The 19,741-nt window shown below is 46.7% G+C and overlaps 1 protein-coding gene across 1 annotated transcript in view; it reads left to right on the top strand.

The window, feature by feature from the left end:
* sec23ip (SEC23 interacting protein) overlaps nt 1-19,741 on the top strand; it is a 190,730-nt gene that overhangs the window by 82,621 nt on the left and 88,368 nt on the right. The window lies entirely within an intron of this gene.

Raw genomic sequence — 19,741 nt, 5'->3', positions numbered from 1 at the left:
TCTAACTTATTCAGAGATGGGTTTTAAGTGCCAGTTTGTGACTTGCATTTATTTGATTTTTGAAGACAGATTGTAAACTTAAGATCTGTTATTTGATTGCATTATTACTATACTAGATCCTTCAGATTTTTACAATAGTGATGGATTAACTGTATTTACGCGAGCCCTAATGTTTATTGCAGTGTTCAGTCGAACATTATTTGTTTCTTAAACTCACCTAGTCTCCGCTTTCTTGTGCTATTGGTATAATTTAGGTTATTCTTAAGGCCAGCATTTTGATGAATCTTCAGTATTGTGCAGACGGTCAGGCAAATAAATCTTTCTTGTTTAATATTTGATTGCAAAAGACTTGGTATTGATGTCTGAAAAGTACTAGAACAGAAATCTAGACCACGGGATGCAACTGCAAATAGGTCAAGATATTTTCTTTTTGAAATCCACATACATTTGCTTTTCTTTTGCTCCATATATTTTGTACAGTATAACCTGTCAGATGGGTGGAACGAATATCCTGGAAAAAGATCCAAATTTTGAAATTTAAAAAATGTTTTAATCTCTCAAGTCATTCATTTGGAAAATCATATTTTTGTTTCAGAAAAATAGTTCCATGAAACCTATATTATGCATATATTATGCAATGAAAATTTATAAAATTAGTTTTCACAAATAGCTTCCAATTTAACATTGACTTTCTAATGAATGTTAATTTTGTGAGCCCAAGATTTCATTTGTGACAAATGGCCATGGAATGAATACCTAGTTAGCTTGATAAGATATTGATGATCCAGCTCTTAATTGACAGGAAGACAAATCGGAAGAGAAAAAGTAGTCAATTGGTTGCACACATTAGATCAGAGTTGCAGTGTGTGATTCTTGCTCATCATTTTTCATGTTGTCTTTCTGATATCTTGTGAAGAGAAGTTTCTCAGAGACCCTTTAAAAGAGGATTACATTCCCAAATCCAAAATTCTGCAGTTGCAACCTCAGTTTAGACTGATATTCAAGCTTCTCTGGGAAATAATTTAATTAATTCTTGAGCTAATCTGCGCAATATTCTCAGCTTTCGAGAAACCGACAGCTAAAGCGAAGTCCATAAATCGAACATCCCAACATCTTAACAGAAGGTTGAATTGTTTTATTAGCAACTGTTATAAGTTGGGTGTGCATTTTAATTTGCCTAGCAGTCATGTGTGGCGACAGCATCTGTTCAGAATGATTTAACCACCTTGAAAAGTTCCTGTGCAGGAATTTAGATTGATCAGTGTACGATGCTGCACTGCATAAGATCAACTTGCTGCTGTTTGGAAAACAAAGATAGTTTTAGAGGAATTCAATTTGTATTGATAGACATTAGAAATAAGGCGTGGGTTTAATTTAATGTTTCTGTACCTGTAAGTGCAAAACCTATAGTTAGGTTCATGCTGGAAAAAGGTGTTGTATGTATGGGGATTAGTTAAGTTCCAACTGTTTCTATTGTGCTTAGAGAGGGCTATGGCATGAAGAGTAAATAAATAGGCCAGCGGAGGTATGCGGGGTTAGAAAGCAACAGGGACCTTGTAAGTTTTAGTTTAGCTAATTTGATTGCAGTTGAAGACAGGATCTATGGGAGTGAACATCTTACAACTCTGCCAGAAGAAAGACTGGACAGGGCGGGAGCTGAAAATTCAAGTTACTATCCAGATAACCGACTAATTAGGATAGAGCTTTTAAGACAACTGAAGTTGAGAGAACAGAGACTAAGGTATTGTTCAAAAGAATTCAAGGAAGAGTAAACAAAATGTTCTGAGACAATTCCAGTAATTAGATTTAAAGTGGGACAGCAGATTTCAGAGGTAGATGAAACATTTGATGTAATTTTTATTCAGTCTGGGAATCGAGAATTAAAGCAATTGTGAGCAGTTTGCACAGGGGAGGTAGTGGTGCTGTCACTGGACTGGTGATCCAGAGACCCAGGGTAATACTTTGGGAAACCAGGTTCAAATCCCGCCATGGCAGATCCATTAAATAACTGGAATTGCAAGTCTAATTGTCAATTATTGTAAAAATAAAACCTAGCTGGTTCACTAATGTCCTTTAGGGAAGGAAATCTGAAGTCCTCACTTGATTGGCAATGTGATGGACTCATAAATGCCCTAGCAAGAGGGAAAAACACACATGACTTCATCCTCACCAACCTGGCTGCCATGACGGTATCGGTAGGAGTGACCATCGCTCAGTTCTTGTGGAGACGAAATTCCGTCCTCACGTTGAGGCTGCATCCCATTGTATTGTTGTGGCACTACCATTATGCTAAATGGAATAGATTCAGAACAGGTCTAGCAAATCAAGACTCCGCATCCATGAGGCACTATGGGCCAACAGCAGCAGCAGTATTGTACTCAGCCACAATTTGTAATAGCCCAGCATATTCCCCACTCTACCATTACCACCAAGCCAGGGGATCAACCCTAGTTCATTGAAGCGTGCAGGAGAACATGCCAGGAGCAACACCAGGCATACTGAAAAATGAGGTGTCAACCTGGTGAAGCTAAAACACACGATTACTTGCATGCTAAGCAACATAAGCAGCAAGTGATAGACAGAGCTAAGCAATTGCTCAAACAATGGCTCAAATCTAAGCTTTGCAGTCTTAGAACATAGAACATAGAACGATACAGCGCAGTACAGGCCCTTCGGCCCACGATGTTGCACCGAAACAAAAGCCATCTAACCTACACTATGCCATTATCATCCATATGCTTATCCAATAAACTTTTAAATGCCCTCAATGTTGGCGAGTTCACTACTGTTGCAGGTAGGGCATTCCACGGCCTCACCACTCTTTGCGTAAAGAACCTACCTCTGAGACTTCCGGGTGCGGCGATGACCAGCTAAGTCGCACGTTTCGGCAGCTCCCGGGGGAACGGACTTTTGGGCTCTTAATAGGAGCCCCAACGACAATTTTAACGGCTAAAAACGCTGTGCGGTAAAACAGAAGGGAATCCCCCCTGGATACGGATGGAAAAAGGAGAGGAAAGCGGCCGGATTGCGGAGGATCCTCTAGAGCAGCGGCAAGGAAGGCAAGCACAAAGCAAGATGGCGTCGGAAGGTGGCCGTCCAGTATGGGGCCCTGACCAACAAGAGTTCCTGCGGCGCTGTGTGGAAGAACTGAAAAAGGAGATGAAGGAGGAGCTGCTAGCCCCGATATTACAGGCGATTGAAGGGCTAAAGGAGGAGCAAAAGACCCAGGAGCAGGAGCTTCGGGTCGTGAAGGCAAAGGCCGCTGAAAATGAAGACGAAATACAGGGCCTGGTAGTGAAGACAGAGATGCACGAGGCACAACACAAAAGGTGTGTGGAAAGGCTGGAGGTGCTGGAGAATAATGCGAGGAGGAAGAATTTAAGGATTCTTGGTCTTCCCGAAGGCGCAGAAGGGGTGGACGTCGGGGCATATGTGAGCACGATGCTTCACTCGTTAATGGGATCGGAGGCCCCAACGGGCCCGTTGGAGGTGGAGGGAGCTTTTCGAGTTATGGCGCGAAGACCGCGGGCTGGAGAAATACCTCGAGCCATAGTGGTGAGATTTCTCCGCTAGAATGACAGAGAGATGGTCCTCAGATGGGCGAAGAAAACTCGGAGCAGTAGGTGGGAGAACGCGGTGATCCGCGTATATCAAGATTGGAGTGCGGAGGTGGCGAGAAGGAGGGCAAGTTTTAATCGGGCTAAGGCGGTGCTTCACAAAAGGAAGGTCAAATTCGGAATGTTGCAGCCGGCAAGATTGTGGGTCACACACCAAGGGAAGCACCACTACTTTGAGACGGCAGAAGAGGCGTGGACATTTATTGTGGATGAGAAGCTGGAATAGGCGGGCAAGAAAAAGAACGTTTGGGACAAAGTGGTAGGGTGATTACGTGGGGTGAAGGGGGGAAAAAAGGGGGAGGGGATGATTTTTCAAATTGTTAATCTTGCGACCCTGTAACTTTTCTCTCTTCCCCAAGTTGTGGGGGAGGGGGGGGAGGAACTGTGGGCGACGGTCATTATGGGCGGGGCCAAGTGGGAAACGCGGGCTTTGTTCCCGCGCTATGGTAATCATGGCGGGAACAGGGAAGCAGGAAGGAGGGTTTCTGTATAGAACCTTAGTTAGGCCACACTTGGAGTATAGTGTTCAATTCTGGTCGCCACACTACCAGAAGGATGTGGAGGCTTTAGAGAGGGTGCAGAAGAGATTTACCAGAATGTTGCCTGGTATGGAGGGCATAAGCTATGAGGAGCGATTGAATAAACTCGGTTTGTTCTCACTGGAACGAAGGAGGTTGAGGGGCGACCTGATAGAGGTATACAAAATCATGAGGGGCATAGACAGAGTGGATAGTCAGAGGCTTTTCCCCAGGGTAGAGGGGTCAATTACTAGGGGGCATAGGTTTAAGGTGAGAGGGGCAAAGTTTAGAGTAGGTGTACGAGGCAAGTTTTTTACGCAGAGGGTAGTGGGTGCCTGGAACTCACTACCGGAGGAGGTAGTGGAAGCAGGGACGATAGGGACATTTAAGGGGCATCTTGACAAATATATGAATAGGATGGGAATAGAAGGATACGGACCCAGGAAGTGTAGAAGATTGTAGTTTAGTCGGGCAGTATGGTCGGCACGGGCTTGGAGGGCCGAAGGGCCTGTTCCTGTGCTGTACATTTCTTTGTTCTTTGTTGTTCTTTGTTTGAGGGGGCCTCGCACAGTGGGGGGAAGCCGAGGTCAGCCAGAGTTTGCTGACTTCTGGGAGCAACATGGGGGGTGCAACTACGCTAGAAAGGGATCTAGCGGGGGGGGGGGTTAACTGGGTTGCTGCTGCTGGGGAGAAGGGGGAGCTGGTACGGGGTGGGGTGGTGGAGGCGGGAGGGCGCCGTCGGGGGATATTACGGGTACGTGGGAACCGGGTGAGGAGCTGGATTAAAAAAGGGGATGGCTAGTCGACAAGGGGGGGGGGGGTAAAAGAGCCCCCCAACCCGGCTGATCACGTGGAATGTGAGAGGGCTGAACGGGCCGATTAAAAGGGCACGGGTACTCGCACACCTAAAGAAATTAAAGGCAGATGTGGTTATGTTGCAGGAGACGCATTTGAAACTGATAGACCAGGTCAGACTACGCAAAGGATGGGTGAGGCAGGTGTTTCATTCGGGGTTAGATGCAAAGAACAGGGGGGTGGCTATATTAGTGGGGAAACGGGTACTGTTTGAGGCAAAGACCATAATGGCGGATAGTGGGGGTAGATACGTGATGGTGAGTGGTAGATTGCAAGGGGAGGCGGTGGTTCTAGTGAACGTATATGCCCCGAACTGGGATGATGCAAATTTTATGAGGCGTATGTTGGGACGTATCCCGGGCCTAGAGGCAGGAAAGTTGGTAATGGGGGGAGACTTCAATACGGTGCTGGACCCAGGGCTGGACAGATCGAGGTCCAGGACCGGGAGGAGGCCGGCTGCAGCTAGGGTGCTCAAGGAGTTCATGGAGCAGATGGGAGGAGTAGACCCCTGGAGATTTAGCAGGCCTAGGAGTAAGGAGTTCTCGTTTTTCTCCTATGTTCATAAAGTATATTCACGGATTAGACTCTTTTGTTTTGGGAAGGGCATTGATCCCGAAGGTGACAGGGACGGAGTACACGGCCATAGCTATCTCGGACCACGGTCCACATTGGGTGGACCTGGAGATAGGAGAGGAAAAAGAACAGCACCCACCCTGGAGAATGGACAGGGGATTATTGGCGGATGAGGGGGTATGTTTAAGGGTGAGGGGGTGTTTTGAAAGGTACTTGGAGCTTAATGACAATGGGGAGGTTCGGGTGGGAGTGGTCTGGGAGGCGTTGAAGGCAGTGGTTAGAGGGGAGCTGATATCTATCAGGGCACATAAAGGAAAGCAGGAGGGTAGGGAAAGGGAGAGGTTGCTGAAAGAACTTTTGAGGGTGGACAGACAATATGTGGAGGCACCGGAGGAGGGACTGTACAGGGAAAGACAAAGGCTACATGTAGAATTTGACTTGTTGACTACGGGTAATGCAGAAGCACAATGGAGGAGGGCACAGGGTGTACAGTACGAATATGGAGAGAAGGCGAGCCGGTTGCTGGCCCACCAACTGAGGAAGAGGGGAGCAGCGAGGGAGATAGGGGGGGTGAGAGATGAGGAGGGAGAGATGGAGCGGGGAGCGGAGAGAGTGAATGGGGTGTTGAAGGCATTCTACGAAAGATTATATAAAGCTCAGCCCCCGGAAGGGAAGGAGAGAATGATGTGCTTTCTGGATCAGCTGGAATTCCCTAAGGTGGAGGAACAGGAGAGGGCAGGACTGGGAGCACAGATTGAGATGGAGGAGGTAGTGAAAGGGATTGGGAGCATGCAGGCGGGGAAGGCCCCGGGACCAGACGGATTCCCGGTGGAATTTTATGGGAAGTATATGGATTTGCTGGCCCCGCTTCTGACGAGAATCTTTAATGAGGCTAGGGAAAGGGGGCAGCTGCCCCCGACTATGTCAGAGGCAACGATATCGCTCCTCTTAAAGAAGGAAAAAGACCCGCTGCAATGCGGGTCCTATAGGCCCATTTCCCTTTTAAATGTGGATGCTAAGATTCTGGCCAAGGTGATGGCGGCGAGGATAGAGGACTGTGTCCCGGGGGTGGACCATGAGGACCAAACCAGGTTTGTGAGGGGGAGACAGCTGAACACGAACATACAGAGGTTGCTAGGGGTAATGATGATGCCCCCGCGAGAGGGGGAAGCGGAGATAATGGTGGCGATGGATGCCGAGAAAGCATTCGACAGAGTGGAGTAGGATCATCTGTGGGAGGTGCTGAGGAGATTTGGCTTTGGAGATGGGTATATCGGATGGGTACAGTTGCTGTATTGCCACATCCAGTGTGAATGGTGGTGGACAATTAAACAACTCACTGGAGGAGGAGGCTCACAAATATCCCCATCTCAATAATGGAGGAGCCCAGCACAACAGTGCAAAAGACAATGCTGATGCATTCTCAGTAATCTTCAGCGAAGGTGCCAAGTGGATGATCCATCTCCGTCTCCTCCAGATATCCCCAGCATCACAAATGCAGCCAGTCTTCAGCCAATTTGAATCACCCATGTCTATCAAAAATGGCTGAAGGAACTGGATACTGACAATATTCCGGCAATAGTCCTGAAGATTTGTGCTCCAAAGTTTGCTGCGCCCTGAGCCAAGTTGTTCCAGTACCACAGGCATCTACCCAGCAATCTGTAAAATTGTCACAAATTATATACAAAAATCAGGACATTTCCAACCCAGCCAATTACTGCCCCATCAATCTTCTCTCGAACATCAGTAAAATGATGGAAGGGGTCATCAACAGTGCTATCAAGTGGCACTTACTTAGCAATAACTTGCTCTCTGATACTCTGTTTGGGTACCACCAAGGTCGCTCAGCCCCTGACCTCATTACAGCCTGGAGCTAAACTCCAGAGGTGAGAGTGATTGCCCTTGACACCAAGGCAGCATTTGATCGAAAATGGGAATTGGGGAAAGCTCACCGCTGGTTGGAGTCATACCTAGTGCAAAGAAAGAGGCTGTAGTTGTTGGAGGTCAGTCATCTCAGTCCCGAGACATCACTGCAGGAGTTCCTCAGGGTAATGTCCTCGGCCCAACCATATTCAGCTGCTTCATCAATGAACTTCATTCCAGCATAAGGTCAGATGTGGGGATGTTCGCTGATTGCTCAGTATTTAGCAGCATTAGCGACTCCTCTGACACTGAAGCAGTCCAAGGGCAAATGCAGCAAGACCTGGACAATACACAGCTCATGAGTATTTTAATGGTAAAAGTGGTTTAAAAACAACTGCACAAGAACTATTTTCCTACTTTTTCTCCGAAAGCTTGAGTATTGCCTTGTATTTCAAATATAACAATGAGAGTGACCATGAATGCCTGAAGCAATTGAGTTTAATCCCAATTTTCTCCATGGACCATTGTGATTGACTTAATAAAATTTCAGAATTATTTTTTAAAATTCACGCGAATCAACATGACAATCCATAGTATTTTGATGGATGTAAAGTTTCAGGTTATGGTAGCATAGTAGTCATGTTCCTGCACTAGTATTCTAGGGGCTTGGGTTTATCAGCTGGAGGTGTACATTCAAATCCCACCATGATGGTTTAGAAATTTAAATTCTGTTGGTTAAATAAATCTGGAATAATACACTAATTGTTACCATGAAACTGTCAGATTGTCATAATAACCCAACTGTTTCTTGAAGGAAACCTCCTGTCCTCACCTCGTCTGGACTATGTAATTCCAGACTCTCTCAGAATAATGGTTGACTCTCACCTGTTCTCTTAAATGGTCTCTGAAATTTGAGTGCAAGCCACTCAAATGTATTCAAGAAGGCAGCTCATCAAACCTTTCTCAAGGATAAGTGAGAATGGGCAATAAATGCTGGCCTTGCCAGCCTGTAAAGGAATAAAAACAGGGGGGAAATGGGACAAGCTCAACGGACTAGCCAGTCTTTTCCTTTCATTTTCTATGTTAACATGACAACAGTGACTGCATTAGAAGTACTTCATCGGCTGTGGATCTCTTGTGATACGTATTGAGTTTGTGAAAGGATCTATATAAATGCAAGTGTTTGTTTTTATGTTGTAATATGTTGAAATTGTTATTTGTATTGATGTTCATAGTTTGGAGATAATTTTTAATTCTGTGAAGAATAAAGTTTAACTGTAGAACAGTTGATAAATGGAACATAAGCAGATTGGAGTCAATTGTTCTTAAGGTTGGGTCCATGTTGAGTTAAGGGGTTAACAGCTAGAAAGGTAAGATCCTGAAACAGCAAGTGGGCTTACTTAGCTGGAGACGTGATGTTGAAACTACTTGCTAGAGCTGCAGTCCAGAGGGATGTTTTGTTTGGGAGTTGGAGCTAACTTAGTTTAAAAACATTGTGAGCCCTGAAAGGCTGTGTTGTCATGGAGATGGGTGGAACTTAAGCAGGTTCTTTGGTTTCAATTTTATCTGTGTGTTTGTTGGGGGAGAGGATTTGTTGCAGTTGGGATCTTGTGTGGTTTTCAGCTCACCGAGAAGCCCCGGAAGTTGTTAGCAGGTTCCAGCAGTTAGGGTTCAAATGTACTAGGGTGCTGAGAAGGTAGCGGAAGGTCACTGGCTCCTGCCTGGCAATTGGAGCTTCAAAAATCCCAGGGAGCCATTTATAGCTTGCCGCAGCCGAGAGACAGGAATTCAGAGAAACCCAGGAGGAGTGCTAGCTTAGTGAATCTCACGATCTGCGAAAGAGTTGTAATTGTGCCAGTTATTCGAGCGAAACCTTGTGAATTCCGTGGAATGCGGCCTCCGGAGAAGAGGTTGAACCATCAAGAGGTGATAATTTGTTGAGGCAGTCTGAGTCCGAGCAGCTTTTGAGGTATTTTATAGCCTAGATCTTTAAATGTGCAGAGTTGAAATTCCTCATGAGGGAAACAAAGTTGGCAAGTTTTTGTGACTCTGACATCTGGCTAGGTTGCTAAGGAATCTGTTGAAACTGCACCTGCCATTAAATGTGCAGTATGGTGTGTTTGACTATAGTTTGCTTGACACACAATATTTGCATCGTGTTAATTCTGAATACGATAAATATTGAAAATTGTTTTAATTGTGTAATAAAGTATATTTTGTTTGTTAACCATGTAATCTGGTTGCTTGATTCTCCCCGTGGGTTATTGGGTTTAAACTTTGACAACTTTAAGCAAAGAATTACTGGTTCTGAACCAGATCGGATAACTATTACATATATGTATATAAATGTAAATTTTATACATTATTCTGAAAAGGTGCAGAAGTGTATACCATAGAGTCTTCTATGAAGGCCACTAGAGCCTAGATCTTGTCTCTAGACCCAGCAGACAAGCTCGGACGCTCCTCTGCAGGGACACCGCAGGAATTGCCCGGGAAGTTTCAACCATTATTCTGAGAGGGTCTGGAATTACATAGTCCAGACGAGGTGAGGGCAGGAGGTTTCCTTCAAGAAACAGTTGGGTTATTATGACAATCTGACAGTTTCACAAGTCTCTAATTTGGAGGTAGAGTTGGATACTTCAGAGGGTTCCTACTGAATTATCTGGATAGCTGTCCAGGAAATGTTCGACAGGAAAAAAACATTTCCATCTCCTAGATAGCTGTGCAACTGATCCTCTGACTCCGTCCCTATCCCTCGGACCCCGCTATCCCCAGCCATGCCACCTGCTATCTGACCCACTCACCTTTCTGACATTTGTTTACAAGTACAATGAAAAGCTATTTAAATGTCCGACAGCTTTTCACTGTGTTAATGAATGAAGATTTACCAAAATATGGCAGCTAGTACTGTTCCAAAGGAGGTGTGGCTTGGCTTCCCTCGGCAATTCTGCCCTATGAAGTCACGCCCAGAACAGGTTCATTTGGTTGAGAAGTCTGGGCCAGAAATGCCAAAAAAAAACCGAGTGGCAATCTGATGGAAATTGCTGCTCCTCAGAAGATTTGCCCCATATGATGTCATTGCTGCAAATAGGAACTTCCTGAGAACAATTTTGAGACCAATTGATAGGAGATGTTTGTATAGATTGGCAACTGCTTGCAAATCCCTTAATTCTCCTCTTAAGTCAGAAGAAATCAGTGGGTGGAGTCATTTTTTTCTTTCTTTCTTAAATATTCCCTTTTCAAAGTGTGACCCTGAAATGTGCAGGGATGGTATGAAGTGGGATCATCTTCATCTGGGTTGTTTGTTACAAGACCAAGGTTGTGCCATTATTTAGCAACATTGAACAGACAATGTATAAAATAAAATATATTATACCGCTACACTGGAGCAGCATTTGATATAGTCTCAGCCTTTAAGGATGCAGAGTCTAAATGCTACAATTCCCAAAGTTAAATTTAGGTTAACTGTAATTGGATTTGTATTTTAAACGGCTGACTCTAAATTGGAAGAAATCAGCATGATCTCTTGTTTTGTAAATTAAAACCTTTTAATTTGAGTTCATGTTTGAACTTCAGCAAGGCTAACTGGTATTATAACATACGTAAAATCAGTTTTTGAAGCATATCAGGACTTCAAAGATACAAAACAGAAAATGCTGATAAACTCAGCATATCTGGCAGCATCTATGGAGAGAGAAAGGGTGAATGTTTTGAGACCCTATCACTCTTAAGATCTGAATAGGAATAGAAATGTAATTAATTATATTGTTGGAGAGGGGGATGAAGGAGGTGGGCAGAATAGATGACGAGGGATAGATCAGAGCGAAGGAGAGATCGACAGTGGTAAAATGGACATAAAGCAAAGGGAGTTAATTGGAGCATTAAGGACAAAAAGAAGTGCTGAGAGTGGCATGAAAGCAAGGTAACAGAAAGTGTTAATAGGAGAACAAAGGCCAGTGCTCAGTGAAGCCAAACTGAAAAACAAGTGACCGATGGCCTTGTGGGGTGGGCGGTTGGTTCTGTGGGGGACAACTAAGGAAACAAAAAGCGTTCAAGATGTAGGGGACAGTTCAGTCCAAAATTGTTGAACTCAATGTTGAGTCCAGAAGTGATTCTATTAGCTATCTTAAAATTGTATTTTATTTATCTGGCTTCAAATTATGGCCATGTTAGTTCCATCAACCATGGTGTTATCAATGTATGGTGCGCCATTTAGTGCCTGGTGAAGCTGCAAGAAATGAATCACAATTTAGTATACCCTAGAGAAACATTGGGTTCCAGCATTGGAATTGTACTGGTAGCTTGCTTGTCTGTCTTTTGAGGAAAACTACCACTTTGAGGTGTTACTGGGCTGTTAATTATGCGCTAAATTCATAACTACTGGCGAACAACCCTTCTAGCCTGGAAAAACTAATGTCATATTTGTGACATGTCAGATATCTAAACTAAGAGGTCTAAAAATTGATAAATCTCCGGGCCCAGATGGACTACATCCTAGAGTTCTAAAGGAGATAGCTGAAGAAATAGTGGAGGCGTTAGTTATGATCTTTCAAAAGTCACTGGAGTCCGGGAAAGTCCCAGAGGATTGGAAAATCGCTGTTGTAACCCCCCTGTTCAAGAAGGGAACAAGGAAAAAGATGGAAAATTATAGGCCAATTAGCCTAACCTCGGTTGTTGGCAAGATTCTAGAATCTATTGTTAAGGATGAGATTTCTAAATTCTTGGAAGTGCAGGGTCAGATTAGGACAAGTCAGCATGGATTTAGTAAGGGGAGGTCGTGCCTGACAAACCTGTTAGAGTTCTTTGAAGAGATAACAAATAGGTTAGACCAAGGAGAACCAATGGATGTTATCTATCTTGACTTCCAAAAGGCCTTTGATAAGGTGCCTCACGGGAGACTGCTGAGTAAAATAAGGGCCCATGGTATTCGAGGCAAGGTACTAACGTGGATTGACGATTGGCTGTCAGGCAGAAGGCAGAGAGTTGGGATAAAAGGTTCTTTTTCGGAATGGCAACCGGTGACGAGTAGTGTCCCGCAGGGTTCAGTGTTGGGGCCACAGCTGTTCTCTTTATATATTAACGATCTAGATGACGGGACTGGGGGCATTCTGGCTAAGTTTGCCGATGATACAAAGATAGGTGGAGGGGCAGTAGTATGGAGGAGGTGGGGAGGCTGCAGAAAGATTTAGACAGTTTAGGAGAGTGGTCCAAGAAATGGCTGATGAAATTCAACGTGGGCAAGTGCGAGGTCTTGCACTTTGGAAAAAAGAATAGAGGCATGGACTATTTTCTAAACTGTGACAAAATTCATAATGCTGAAGAGCAAAGGGACTTGTGAGTCCTAGTCCAGGATTCTCTAAAGGTAAACTTGCAGGTTGAGTCCGTAATTAAGAAAGCAAATGCAATGTTGTCATTCATCTCAAGAGGCTTGGAATATAAAAGCAGGGATGTACTTCTGAAGCTTTATAAAGCATTAGTTAGGCCCCATTTAGAATACTGTGAGCAATTTTGGGCCCCACACCTCAGGAAGGACATACTGGCACTGGAGCGGGTCCAGCGGAGATTCACACGGATGATCCCAGGAATGGTAGGCCTAACATACGATGAACGTCTGAGGATCCTGGGATTATATTCATTGGAGTTTAGGAGGTTATGGGGAGATCTAATAGAAACTTACAAGATAATGAATGGCTTAGATAGGGTGGATGTAGGGAAGTTGTTTCCATTAGCAGGGGAGACGAGGACCCGGGGGCACAGCCTTAGAATAAAAGGGAGTCACTTTAGAACAGAGATGAGGAAAAATTTCTTCAGCCAGAGAGTGGTGGGTCTGTGGAATTCATTGCCACAGAGGGCGGTGGAGGCCGGGACGTTGAGACAGAAGTTGATAAATTCTTGATTTCTCGAGGAATTAAGGGCTATGGAGAGAGAGTGGGTAAATGGAGTTGAAATCAGCCATGATTGAATGGTGGAGTGGACTCGATGGGCCGAATGGCCTTACTTCCGCTCCTATGTCTTATGGTCTTATATCTGCAGTCTGATCAATTGAATATATTTTAATACATTTTCAAAGTTTCATTGCCTAATCCTTTGTAGGCAAAAGGAGCATGTCCACACATTATGCCTTTTCCAACTAAACAAAAGCTTGGGGGACAGCCATTTCCTGATTCACTCCCCATATTAGTACCTGGATCAGTCAGAGTTAACTGGCCTTGTTTGAATTTGGAACAAGCTATTCTCTGCTGCATTCTCCATGGAAATGTTTCTACCAATTGGAGTTCACTTGCCAACCAATCAGCACTCTCTTCTCATGTAGTATAATTTGTTGTTCCCTGGAAGATATAGGAGGGATATCAGAGGTAGGTTCTTTACCCAGAGAGTAGTGGGGGCATGGAATGCACTGCCTGTGGAAGTAGTTGAGTCGGAAACATTAGTGACCTTCAAGCAGCTGTTGGATAGGTACATGGATTACGGGAAAATGATATAGTGTAGATTGATTTGTTCTTAAGGGCAGCACGGTAGCATTGTGGATAGCACAATTGCTTCACAGATCCATGGTCCCAGGTTCGATTCCGGCTTGGGTCATTGTCTGTGCGGAGTCTGCACGTCCTCCCCGTGTCTGCGTGGGTTTCCTCCGGGTGCTCCGGTTTCCTCCCACAATCCAAAGATGTGCGGGTTAGGTGAATTGGCCAATGATAAATTGCCCTTAATGTCCAAATTGCCCTTGGTGTTGGGTGGAGGTGTTGAGTTTGGGTAGGGTGCTCTTTCCAAGAGCTGGTGCAGACTCAGGGGGCCGAATGGCCTCCTTCTGCACTGTAGATTCAATGATAATCTATGATTAATCTAGGACAAAGGTTCGGCACAACATCGTGGGCCGAAGGGCCTGTTCTGTGCTGTATTTTCTATGTTCTATGTTCTATGCTCATGGTTTTTCTTGCACGGCTGTCCTGACGATTGCAAGACAAAAAACTTCAATAGCATGTCCCTCTTTTTGAACAGTATTCAAGTTCTGTTTTACCAAACTAATATTATTATGTATTTTTTTTTTTTAATATATTTTATTCAAAATTTTTGGCCAACCATGACAGTACATTGTGTATCCTTTACACAGTAATATAACAATATAAATAACAATGGCCAGTTTTAAGCAAGAAATAAATAATATATAAACAACATCAAAATTAAAAAAACAAAATTAAATGGCGACTGCCTTGTCCCAAATAAATACTCTCCAAAAATACAATTCAACAGTCCAATATACAATTACCTATAACAACAACCTATACATATTATACATGTACACTAACATCTCTGAGAGTCCTTCTGGTGTCTCCCCCCCCCCCCCCCCCCCCCCCCCCCCCCCCCGGGTTGCTGCTGCTGTCTTCTTCTTTTCCATTCCCTCTATCTTTCTGTGAGGTATTCGACGAACGGTTGCCACCGCCTGGTGAACCCTTGAGCCGATCCCCTTAGGGCAAACTTAATCCGTTCCAACTTTATAAACCCTGCCATGTCATTTATCCAGGTCTCCACACCCGGGGGCTTGGCTTCCTTCCACATCAACAGTATCCTGCGCCGGGCTACTAGGGACACAAAGGCCAAAACATCAGCCTCTTTCGCCTCCTGCACTCCCGGCTCCTCTGCAACCCCGAATATAGCCAACCCCCAGCTTGGTTCGACCTGGACCCCCACCACCTTCGAAAGCACCTTTGTCACCCCCACCCAAAACCCCTGTAGTGCCGGACATGACCAGAACATGTGGGTGTGATTCGCTGGGCTTCTCGCACACCTATCCTCTACTCCAAAAAATTTACTGAGCCGTGCTCCAGTCATATGAGCCCTGTGTAACACCTTAAATTGTATCAGGCTTAGCCTGGCACACGAGGACGATGAGTTTACCCTACTTAGGGCATCAGCCCACAGCCCCTCCTCAATCTCCTCCCCCAGCTCCTCTTCCCATTTCCCTTTCAGCTCATCTACCATAATCTCCCCCTCGTCCCTCATTTCCCTATATATATCTGATACCTTACCGTCCCTCAACCATGTCTTTGAGATCTCTCTGTCCTGCACCTCCTGCGTCGGGAGCTGCGGGAATTCCCTCACCTGTTGCCTCGCAAAAGCCCTGAGTTGCATATACCGGAATGCATTCTCTTGGGGCAACCCATATTTTTCGGTCAGTGCTCCCAGACTTGCAAACGTCCCATCTACAAACAGATCTCTCAATTGTGTTACTCCTGCTCTTTGCCATGTTCCAAATCCCCCATCCATTCTCCCCGGAGCAAACCTATGGTTATTTCTTATCGGGGACCACCCCGAGGCTCCCGTCTTATCCCTATGCCGTCTCCACTGCCCCCAGATTTTCAGAGTAGCCACCACCACCGGGCTTGTGGTGTATTTCTTCGGTGAGAACGGCAACGGCGCCGTCACCATAGCTTGTAGGCTAGTCCCCCTGCAGGATGCCCTCTCCAATCTCTTCCACGCCGCACCCTCCTCTTCTCCCATCCACTTGCATACCATTGAGATATTGGCGGCCCAGTAGTACTCACTTAGGCTCGATAGTGCTAGTCCCCCCCCCTATCCCTACTACGCTGCAAAAATCCCCTCCTCACTCTCTGGGTCTTCCAGGCCCACACAAAACTCATGATATTCTTCTCAATCCTTTTGAAAAAAGCCTTCGTGATCACCACCGGGAGGCACTGAAACACAAAAAGGAATCTCGGGAGGACCACCATTTTAACCGCCTGCACCCTCCCTGCCAGTGACAGGGATACCATGTCCCATCTCTTGAAGTCCTCCTCCATCTGTTCCACCAACCGCGTTAAATTTAACCTATGCAATGTACCCCAATTCTTGGCTATCTGGATCCCCAAGTAGCGAAAGTCCCTTGTTACCTTCCTCAGCGGTAAGTCCTCTATTTCTCTGCTCTGCCCCCCTGGATGCACCACAAACAACTCACTTTTCCCCATGTTCAGTTTATATCCTGAAAATTCTCCAAACTCCCCAAGTACCCGCATTATCTCTGGCATCCCCTCCGCCGGGTCCGCCACATACAACAACAAATCGTCCGCATACAGAGATACCCGGTGTTCTTCTCCTCCCCTGAGTACTCCCCTCCACTTCCTGGAACCCCTCAATGCTATTGCCAGGGGCTCAATTGCCAGTGCAAACAATAATGGGGACAGAGGACATCCCTGCCTCGTCCCTCTATGGAGCCGAAAATATGCAGACCCCCGTCCATTCGTGACCACGCTCGCCATCGGGGCCCTATACAGCAGCTGTACCCATCTAATATACTCATCTCCAAAGCCAAATCTCCTCAACACCTCCCACAAATAATCCCACTCCACTCTATCAAATGCTTTCTCGGCATCCATCGCCACCACTATCTCCGCTTCCCCCTCTGGTGGGGGCATCATCATTACCCCTAGCAGCCTCCGTATATTCGTATTCGGCTGTCTCTCCTTCACAAACCCAGTTTGGTCTTCGTGGACCACCCCCGGGACACATTCCTCTATCCTCATTGCCATTACCTTGGCCAGAATCTTAGCGTCTACATTCAGGAGGGAAATAGGCCTATAGGACCCGCATTGCAGCGGGTCTTTTTCTTTCTTTAGGAGAAGCGATATCGTTGCCTCTGACATATCGGGGGCAGCTGTCCCCTTTCCCTAGCCTCATTAAAGGTTCTCATCAGTAGCGGGGCGAGCAAGTCCACATATTTCCTGTAAAATTCAACTGGGAATCCATCCGGTCCCAGAGCCTTCCCAGCCTGCATGCTCCTAATTCCTTTCACTACTTCCTCCATTTCGATCTGTGCTCCCAGTCCCACCCTCTCCTGCTCCTCCACCTTGGGAAATTCCAGCTGGTCCAGAAGACACATCATTCTCTCCTTCCCATCCAGGGGCTGAGCTTCATATAATCTTTCATAGAATGCCTTGAACACTCCATTCACTCTCTCCGCTCCCCGCTCCATCTCTCCCTCCTCATCCCTCACTCCCCCTATTTCCCTCGCTGCTCCCCTTTTCCTCAATTGGTGGGCCAGCAACCTGCTCGCCTTCTCCCCATATTCGTATTGTACACCCTGTGCCTTCCTCCACTGTGCCCCTGCAGTACCCGTAGTCAGCAAATCAAATTCTACGTGTAGCCTTTGCCTTTCCCTGTACAGTCCCTCCTCCGGTGCCTCCGCATATTGCCTGTCCACCCTCCGAAGTTCTTGCAGCAACCGCTCCCGTTCCCTACTCTCCTGCTTTCCTTTATGTGCTCTGATTGATATCAGCTCCCCTCTAACCACTGCCTTCAGCGCCTCCCAGACCACTCCCACCTGGACCTCCCCGTTATCATTGAGTTCCAAGTACTTTTCAATACACCCCCTCACCCTTAGACACCCCCCCTCATCCGACATTAGTCCCATGTCCATTCTCCAGGGTGGACGCCGTTCTTTTTCCTCCCCTATCTCCAAGTCCACCCAATGTGGAGCGTGATCCGAGATAGCTATAGCCATATACTCCGTCCCCCTCACCTTCGGGCTCAACGCCCTTCCCAAAACAAAAAAGTCTATTCGCGAATAAACTTTGTGGACATAGGAGAAAAACGAAAACTCCTTACTCCTAGGTCTACTAAATCTCCATGGGTCTACTCCTCCCATCTGCTTCATAAAGTCTTTAAGCACCTTGGCTGCTGCCGGCCTCCTTCCAGTCCTGGACCTCGATCTGTCCAGTCCTGGTTCCAGCACCGTGTTAAAATCTCCACCCATTACCAACTTCCCCACCTCTAGGTCCGGGATACGTCCTAACATGCGCCTCATAAAGTTGGCATCATCCCAGTTTGGGGCATATACGTTCACTAAGACCACCGCCTCCCCCTGTAATTTGCCACTCACCATCACGTATCTGCCCCCACTATCCGCCACTATGGTCTTTGCCTTAAACATTACCCGCTTCCCCACTAATATAGCCACCCCCCTGTTTTTCGCATCTAGCCCCGAATGAAACACCTGCCCCACCCATCCTTTGCGTAGTCTAACCTGGTCTATCAGTTTCAAATGCGTCTCCTGTAACATAACCACATCTGCCTTAAGTTTCTTTAGGTGTGCGAGTACCCGTGCCCTCTTTATCGGCCCGTTCAGCCCTCTCACATTCCACGTGATCAGCCGGGTCGGGGGGCTCTTTACCCCCCCCCCCCTTATCGATTAGCCATCCCCTTTTACCCAGCTCCTCACCCGGTTCCCACGCAGCTGTGTCCCCCCCAGGCGGTGCCCCCCCGCCCCGCCCACCCCACCCCATACCAGCTCCCCCTTCTCCCCAGCAGCAGCAACCCAGTAAATACCCCCCTCCCACCGCCCCCGCTAGATCCCCCACTAGCGTAGTTACACCTCCCATGTTGCTCCCAGAAGTCAGCAAACTCTGGCCGACCTCGGCTTCCCCCCCCCGTGACCTCGGCTTGCATCGTGCGACGCCCCCTCCTTCCTGCTTCCCTATTCCCGCCATAATTATCATAGCGCGGGAACCATGCCCGCGCTTCCCTTTTGGCCCCGCCCCCAATGGCCAACGCCCCCAACTCCTCCACCTCCCTTCCTCCCTCCCCCACAACCTGTGGAAGAGAGAAAAGTTACCGGGTCGCAGGATTAACAACATAAAAAAAATCATCTCTCCCCCCCTTTTTCCCCCCTCTTCGCCCCCCATATTCGCCCCACCACTTTGTCTCAAACGTTCTTTTTTAATAACCCACTCATTCCAATTTCTCTTCAACAATAAATGTCCACGCCTCATCCGCCGTTTCAAAGTAGTGGTGCTTCCCTTGATATGTGACCCACAGTCTTGCCAGCTGCAGCATTCCAAATTTGATCTTTTTATGAAGCACCGCCTTGGCCCGATTAAAGCTCGCCCTCCTTCTCGCCACCTCCGCACTCCAGTCTTGATTTACGCGGATCACCGCGTTCTCCCATCTGCTGCTCCAAGTTTTCTTTGCCCATCTTAGGACCATCTCTCTGTCCTTAAAACGGAGGAATCTCACCACTATGGCTCGAGGAATTTCTCCAGCCCTCGGTCTTCGCGCCATAACTCGATAGGCTCCCTCCACCTCCAACGGACCCGTCGGGGCCTCCGATCCCATCAACGTGTGCAGCATCGTGCTCACATATGCCCCGACGTCCGCCCCTTCTGCACCTTCAGGAAGACCAAGAATCCTTAAATTCTTCCTCCTCGCATTATTCTCCAGCACCTCCAGCCTTTCCACACATCGTTTATGGTGTGCCTCGTGCATCTCCGTCTTCACCACCAGGCCCTGTATATCGTCCTCGTTCTCGGCAGCCTTTGCCTTCACGAC

Source organism: Scyliorhinus torazame, chromosome 16 (genome assembly GCF_047496885.1).
Source record: "Scyliorhinus torazame isolate Kashiwa2021f chromosome 16, sScyTor2.1, whole genome shotgun sequence".
Classification (NCBI taxonomy): domain Eukaryota; kingdom Metazoa; phylum Chordata; class Chondrichthyes; order Carcharhiniformes; family Scyliorhinidae; genus Scyliorhinus; species Scyliorhinus torazame.
This window is presented reverse-complemented; position numbering and strand designations above follow the sequence as displayed.